We start from the raw sequence: 8,768 nt of genomic DNA, 5'->3' as shown, positions 1-8,768 counted from the left end.
TGCTCTGACATGCACTGTTAACTGTGGGACCTTATATAGACAGGTGTGTGCCTTTCCAAACCATGTTCAGTCAACAGAATTTAACACAGGTGGATTCCAATCAAGTTCATCTCAAGGATAATTAGTGGTAACAGGATGCACCTGAGCTCAATTTGGAGTGTCATGGCAAAGGCTTTGAATACTTATGTACATTTTTTTTAAAGGTCCCATATTGTACACATTTCTGGAGGTTTATTTTAGTTGTTGATGTCCTTAAGAATATATATTTGTGGTATAAGTGCCAAAATCCATCTCAATATATTTTTACAGCTCCTTTTTTAGGAGCTCTGTCAAAAACAGGTCAATTTTGGCCCATCTAATTAATATTCATGAGCCTCTCTTCTGATTGGCCTGTTGTTTTCTGAGTGATGCACAGCCAGGCCAATCACAGGTAACTACGGATATGAGCCTCGATACAATCCTGCCACGGAGGTCTACAGACAATTGCTTGGACTTCATGGCTTGGTTTGTGCTCTGACATTAACTGTTAACTGTGGGACCTTATATAGACTTACATAGCCTTTCCAAATCATGTCCAGTCAACTGAATTTACCAGAGGTGGACTCCAATCAAGTTGTAGAAACAAAGCCACTAGTAGGCAAGGCTGCAACCATTAGCTGAAAAAGCGTAACGGCTAAAGCTAACATCTCAGGTCTGGCAGTGCATGGGAAAGGAGACCAGAGGATGTTTTTTTTAATGGATGTCAATGGGGGAGAGGATTCACTGCGCTGAATAAACAGCTTTTTAGAGGAAACGGCTTATCATTTTATAAATCGACAGCCTATCTGCTAATCTTCAACATGTTTTATACTAAACAATACTTTTGGATTGAACTGTTTTTAGAGTTTAGCACAAAAAAAAGCTGTTTTATAAGAGAAGTCACTGACTTTTTGCGACAGGTGGGATTCAGCTTACGACATTTCCCATTCATTCCTATGGTATCCGTAAATGCAGATTAAGTGTCGAACAACTGTGACTGAAATTCACTGACATCAAGGCTGTAATATGATTGGTTATTAAGGCACGCGTGATCCAAGTTAGCCGTTACACTTTCTCCAATAGTAAGTAATACAGACTCTCTCATCTCTCTATAGTAATACAATCTCTGGTAGAAACTTCTCGATGATCAGTGGAAACACCTGGATGCACCTGGGCTCAATTTTGAGTGGCATGGCAAAGGCTGTGAATACCTGTGTACATCGTGTTTTATATTTTTAATAAGTTTCCAAAGATTTCAAACAAACTTCTTTCATGTTGTCATTATGGGGTATTGTTTGTAGACTTTTGAGGAAAATAGTGAATTTAATCCATTTTGGAATAAGGCTGTAACATAACAAAATGTGGAAAAAGTGAAGCGCTGTGAATACTTTCCGGATGCACTGTAAAATGGGGCCAATATTTGTAAAACCAAGCAATGTTTAAGATGTACACGCTCACATTAGTACACACTGTAAGAAAAATATGTGTTTACTTTTTACTTTATGGTTACGCCATATGACATATGAAACCAACATGAATACAAAGAATACATTTCTTTGTCATGGATACTCTTATTTGTCATTGGCCCACGTTACTATAATACCTCTGTAAATAGAGAGGTTAGCTTTAGGAAGCTTGGTCGTCTGCACACAGGCTGAGTGGGAAGTGAATCATTCCCTACAGACCACAGAGCATCTCACAGTGATGAGTGTGTTCACCGGCCCCCTCGTGTTCCCATAGAGTCATCCTCATACCCTCTCTGCCCATAGACGTGTGTGTGAAGCAGTGCTACCACATCAGTGCTGGCCCAATGCAGCCTGCCTACATTCCACTGACACGCACACTTCTGAATACTGAATGCCCCACCCAGCTAAAGACCGGAGGCAGTGTTCAGACCCAAACACAACTACAACATGCAGTCGTAGGAAGTTGTGAAGAGCTGCACTTGCATGCAGTCTAAGATGGGGGCTTGTTTACTACTATGTAGTGTACGCTTGTAAAATAACCAAAACCGATAGTAAGATGATGGTCTGAAACATCTGATATTATATCATGATAGTGTAAGTCAGTCGATGAAAGCATGGCGGCAAACTGAGATGCCGTCTAGCACTGTGTTAAGAAGAGCCACCACAGTACGGCAGAGCAGACCTTCATCTTGTCGCCAAATTCCACGGGTGATAGTAAACGACAGATTCTGAATCACTGGTTGTTTAGACGTGCTATGATGTGAGAGAGCACACATCTTCAGTCCAGCTCAGCTTTGAAAGGCTTTCAGCAATCTGATGATACTTTTGCTTTTTGCACTGCTTGCTTCAGGAATACTTGATTCTGATTGGTCAATCAAGGCATTCTGCAGTCAAATAATGTGTACAGTGACAACTAGATTGTATACAAACCTGTGGCCTCTTTCTTCTCACATACACTATGATTAAAAAGATTAGGGTCAGTAAGATTCAGCAATGATGTATTAAATTTAAATTAAAAGTGACAGTGAAGACATTCATAATGTTACCAAATATTTATATTTAGAAAATTAAGGTTTTTGTGGAAAACATTGCAGGATGTTTCTCCATATAGTGAACTTCAATGGGGATCAGCGGGTTGTAGGTCCAAATTGCAGTTGCAGCTTCAAAGCAAGATCCCAGCCGAGGAATAAGGGTCAATAAGGGTAAAACGATTCTAGCGAAACGTTCGGTCATTTTCTGTGACGTCACACATTACGTAATCATTGGAAAGGTCATGCTTGGTTAGTTTTTCTGTGTACTTTTGGTTTAAAAAGATAGTCTGGGGCAAAAAGCTTATTTTCTTTTTCAACATTAAAATCATCCGACGTTGTTGTTTTACCTTTTTTTTGCAAAGGGCATTTGACTTTCTTTGCACGTTCACTTTGTAAACACTGGATGAGTATTTTTGCCTACATCACGCATGACCTTTCCAATGTGATTACGTAATGTGTGAAGTCATGGACACATACATGGAGAAAAATCCTGGAATGTTTTCCTCAAAAATCTTATTTTGTTTTCGACTGAAGAAAGAAAGACATTAACATCTTGCATGACAAAGGGGTGAGTAAATTATCAGGAAATTTTAATTCTGGAGTGAATTAATCCTTTAATATTTTCAGCATTAAAGTGTTTCTTGAGTAAATATTGCTTTGATTGAAATAGAAAACAGTTATTTTAAATTGTGATATTTGACAATATTATTGTTTTTACTGTGTTTTGATTAAATAAATGCAGTCTTAAATGAGCGTAAGAAAAACATTTAAAAAGTCTATCCAACCCTTAAACCTTTTAAATTCTATTTAAATTTATTAAGTAATTTCAACTTAATACACTGTTTTTCTGTTCAATTATTTATTTGTCTAGTTACTGTGTAATAAGTGAGATAAAATGTAATCAGATAGTTGCAAAATAACCCTTTCTGAGAGTGATGCAAGACCCCCCGCTCTGCCTTGGTTTGTTATGTGATAATGACCAGCTGACTGCACTTTATCCCTAACTTTTAGGACTATGCAATCTTACAATAGACAGCAGGCCTCTTATCAGCATAATAAGTTGTCTGAATACTTGGCCACAATAAGCCACAAAGTGGAGCAACCTTTATGCCTACAGCCAAAAATTTGTCTCAGAAAGGCTAAATAAAGGGTAAAAACTAAATACATATAGGCTAAATTGTATCATTTGTAGAGATGAGTTTAGCATTTACTGTGCAGGATCAATCATCTAATATATTAAAGTATTAAAGTAAATAGAAACACAAGCCAATATATTTGTCATGATAATCATGAAAGGGGCCAAATTGCCCCACTACTAAGGTAAGTAGAGGACCTTTATTTTTTGTAAAAATGTAATTAAAGTGTTAGTTCACCCAAAAACGAAAATTCTGTCATTAATTACTCACCCTCATGTTGTTCCAAACCCCTAAGAAACCCCTATCTTCAGAATTCAAATTAAGATATTTTTGTTGAAATCGAAAAGCTTTCTGACTCTGCACAGAGAGCAACACAACTACCACGTTAAAGGCCCAAAAAGGTAGTATGGACAGAGATAAAATAGTCCATGTAACATCAGTGGGTCAACTTTTTGTCTTCCATGTTAGTCTTCGATGCACATTGAGAGTACGTTGACGAATGCAAGTGGTGCTGCTGGCGCTTGAGCCGGCATTTTAACGTATAACCTGGAGGAACTACTTTTTTTTCCCCATTACATTACGGTTGAACCACTGATGTCACAAGGACTATTTTATCGATGTCCTTACTACCTTTATGGGCCTTGAAGGTGGTAGTTGGGTTGTTGTCTGTGCAGGGTCAGAAAGCTTTTAGATATCACCAATAATAGGGTCTTAGGGTCTTACAGGTTTGAAACGACATGAGGGTGAGTAATGACAGAATTATTATTTTTATTATAAAATATCTATTTATGTAAAATGTTAAGATATTCTATGTAAATGTATGCATTTTGACACTTCAGGTAAACGTTTAACATACAAAACAAATCCTAGTCAAAGAGATACATATGACTTTTAGAATTTTATGAATTATGTATTCTGTACTCTACAAATCTAAATAAAGTATAAGTATTCATACCCTTAACTCAGTACATAGTCGAAGCACCTTTACAGCCTCAAGTCTTTTTGGGTATGATGTGACAAGCTTTGCGCATCTGCATTTGGCAATTATCTGCCATTCTTTGCCTCACCTTTTCCCGTCTCAAGCTCTGTCAGCTTGGATGGGGGCTGGCAGACATTTTCTAGAGTCCTAGTTGTTCCAATCGTCTTCCATTATGGATAATGGAGGCTACATGCTTCTGTGAACCTTCAATGCAGCAGATTTCTTTCTGAACTCTTCCCTAGATCACTGCCTTAACGCAAGTCTGTCACTGAGCTCTACAAGCAGTTATCTTGACCTCAGGACTTGGTTTTTGCTCTGATATGCATTTTCAGCTGTTAGACCTTTTCTGAGAGGTGTGTGCCTTTCTAAATCAGACTCATTCAAATGAATTTGCCACAGTTTAACTCCACTCCAAGTGTAGTAACATCTAGAAGCAATATGAATGCTCCTGAGCTAAATTTCGAGTGTCCCAGAAAAGGGTATGAATACTTATGCAATGGGATCTTTTCAGTTTTTTATTTCTAATAAATTTGCAAAGTTGTTACAAACCTGTTTTGTGCTTTGTCATTATGGTGTATGAGATGTAGATTGATGTGAAAAAAAAAAGTATTTTAAAGCAGTTTAACATAATGCTGCAACAAAACAAAATGTGAAAAAAGAAGGGGTATGAATACTTTTGCAAGGCACTGTAAAGTAGTTCCAAGTGGAGACAAAAGATATGGCCATTTTGGGGGAAATGTGAGTGAAATAGAGTGTCAGTTAAATGAACTGCTGAAGAATGATGAACCTCTCACGAACTCCAGAAGAACAATAGAAATGTTTTTAAAATAGTTCTGGCAGATTTGTAGCTAATAATTAAAGTTATATATTACCAGCTCAGTCCAGCTAAGTGTTAATAGGTATTTTATGAGGCAATAACACGCAGGTGTGCTCTGTGGAGTCAGACGCAATGACACTCTCTAAGAAACTTCTCCTCTCAACTCTGCTTCTGCGTGGAGAGCTGCCAGCGACGAGACAGGAAACCCAACTGTAAATTAAAAGTTAATTAACATTAACGTGACAGTCGATCAGTTAAACAGAAGAAAACCTCAGATGTGAAGCTGAGGCACTGCCATTGTTTGCTTTCTCTGAGTCTCCCGTCCCCTCTTGATCTGAGACTTTCCCCCATGCGAACAGGTCTGCCCTTAAACGTCCTGCTCCGAGCACAAAGCGCTGCCTTCATTTGATCTTTCTCCACTTCAGACATGACAAAGGAGCTGTATGGTTGTAATTAGTGTGAGGAGGAGAGGACACACCTCCCTCGCTCTCTCCCTCCTCCCCAGCTGCCGTCCAGGAGCTCAGATGAAAGGCTGGCTTTAGTGATTCAGATCTAAGTGATGTGGTCCAAAGCGGCAGCAACAACAGCAGGTTCACATGCCGGCCCCATAAATTGGCACCAAAGTGCACATGGAGCGTGGCGCTGGCTGATGAGTTATAAAAGACCCCGGCTTATCATCTGGATACAATTCTATCATTACAGCTTACTGCTGTCTGTGAGTGTGGGCACAGCTAAACATTCAGCTGATAGCGGTTGGAGAATGGCCCTCGTCCACCCGTGCAGACGAGGGGGCGAGATTGCGAAGCCACACAAGATGCCGTTCGGTGGGAAAAACGAGTCTGCAGCGCGAGCCCGTGACGCGACCCCTCCTGACCTCCGGTTCGCCTGTAGGCCGGCAACGAAATGACAAAATAATTCACACAGGCGGTTACCGTAAAATCCACTCCCTCATTCCCATCTTCTGCTAATTGAAAAGAGCGAAGTCATTCGGCTCTAATTATGTTTGGACAGTGATTGAAAGTCGAGCTGCAGACGGATGGCAGCTGGAATCACACAATTAGAGAGGATAATGTTTACAAACGTATATGGCAGATCCATAGGACAGCGAAAGGATTGATATGCTGTTGTAAAGAAATGTGAAAATGTAGGCCTGTTTTAGGCACCTGTGAGTTCTTAAAGGAATAGTCCGGGTTCAGTGCATGTTAAGCGCAATCAACAGCATTTGTGGCATAATGTTGATTGCATTTTAAAGAGCAAAAATCAAGGCTTTAGTGAGGCACTTGAACAGTAAGTAAAACAGGCCTGTTGTTGAGGATTTTAAAAAGCAGAAATGTGAAACTTATGATTTTATTAAAGCATTCTTTTTCTTTTCTTTTTTAATGGTGTATTACTATAGCTGTTGTTTTTGGAAACTCATTTTCGGCATTGAATAAAGAATAAAAAAGGTAATTGAGACTATTTATCTCACAATTCTGACTTTAATTCTTAGAACTGCATAAAACAAACTCGCAATTTGGACTTTTTTGTGGAATTATGTGATATCGCAATTCTGAGGAAAAAATGTAATGGCTAAAAATTTAATTACTTTTTTTTTCATAATTGTGAGTTCTGACTTTTTTTCTTACAATTTGCCAGTTCATATCTCATAATTCTTACTTTTTTCCTAGGAATTGTGAGATATAAACTCGCAATTGTGAATTATAATGTCCAATTCAGGGAAAAAATGACAGATATTTTGTCTGAATTGCAAGTTTATAGTTCACAATTCTGACTTAATAAGTTGCATTTGTGTGTTAAAAAGATATAAAATTGCAATTCTAAGACAAAAAGTCAGAATTACATGTTTGTATTACCCAATTCTGAGGAAAACATCAGAATTATGAGTGTGTATCACCAAATTATGAGGAAAAAAGTCAGATATGCACATTTTTGTCACAATTCTGAGGAAAAAAGTCATAATTACAAGTTTGTCACCTAATTCTGAGGGAAAAGGCAGAATTGTGAGTTTGTATCACCTAAGTCTGAGGAAAAAATGTCGAATTGCAAGTTGTCACAATTCTGAGGAAAAAAGTCAGAATTGCGAGTTTGTGTCACCTTATTTTGAAAAAGTATTGCGAGTTTGTATTACCTAATTCTCTAATAAAAAAAGTCAGAATTGTGATATATAAACCTGCAATTTTGACTTTATTTCTCACAATTGTGAGTTAATATCCGCAGTTCTTACTTTTTTCCTCATAAATTGTATCATATAAACTCGCAATTGCAAGTTAAAACGTACAATTTTAAGGGGGGGGGGGACTGATTTTTTTAATCTAAGGAATGCAAGTTTATATCTCACAATTCTGACTTAATAAGTCGCAATTGTGTGTTATGAAGTCAGAATTGCGAGATATAATTTGCAATTCTTAGAAAAAAGTCAGAATTGTAAGTTTGTATCACCCAATTCTGAGGAAAAAGTCATAATTACACGAGTTTGTATCACCCAATTCTGAGAAAAAAGTCAGAATTGCGACTTTGTATCATCTAATTTTGAGAAAAAAAGTCAGAGTTGTGAGTTTGTATCACCAAATTTTGACAAAAAAAAGTAAGTATTGCGACTTTGTATCATCTAATTTTGAGAAAAAAGTCAGAATTGTGACTTTGTATCATCTAATTTTGACAAAAAAAAGTAAGTATTGCGACTTTGTATCACCCAATTTTGAGAAAAAAAGTCAGAATTGCGACTTTGTATCATCTAATTTTGACAAAAAAAGTCAGAATTGTGAGTTTGTATCACCCAATTTTGAGAAAGAAAGTCAGAATTGCGAGTTTGTATCACCCAATTTTGAGAAAAAAAGTCAGAATTGTGAGTTTGTATCACCCAATTTTGAGAAAAAAAGTCAGAATTGCGACTTTGTATCATCTAATTTTGAGAAAAAAAGTCAGAATTGTGAGTTTGTATCACCCAATTTTGAGAAAGAAAGTCAGAATTGCGAGTTTGTATCACCCAATTCTGAGAAAAAAAGTCAGAATTGTGAGTTTGTATCACCCAATTTTGAGAAAGAAAGTCAGAATTGCGAGTTTGTATCACCCAATTTTGAGAAAAAAAGTCAGAATTGTGAGTTTGTATCACCCAATTCTGAGGAAAAAGTCATAATTACACGAGTTTGTATCACCCAATTCTGAGAAAAAAGTCAGAATTGCGACTTTGTATCATCTAATTTTGAGAAAAAAAGTCAGAGTTGTGAGTTTGTATCACCAAATTTTGACAAAAAAAAGTAAGTATTGCGACTTTGTATCATCTAATTTTGAGAAAAAAGTCAGAATTGTGACTTTGTATCA

The sequence above is a fragment of the Garra rufa genome, chromosome 8 (genome assembly GCF_049309525.1).
Source record: "Garra rufa chromosome 8, GarRuf1.0, whole genome shotgun sequence".
NCBI lineage: Eukaryota > Metazoa > Chordata > Actinopteri > Cypriniformes > Cyprinidae > Garra > Garra rufa.
This window is presented reverse-complemented; position numbering follows the sequence as displayed.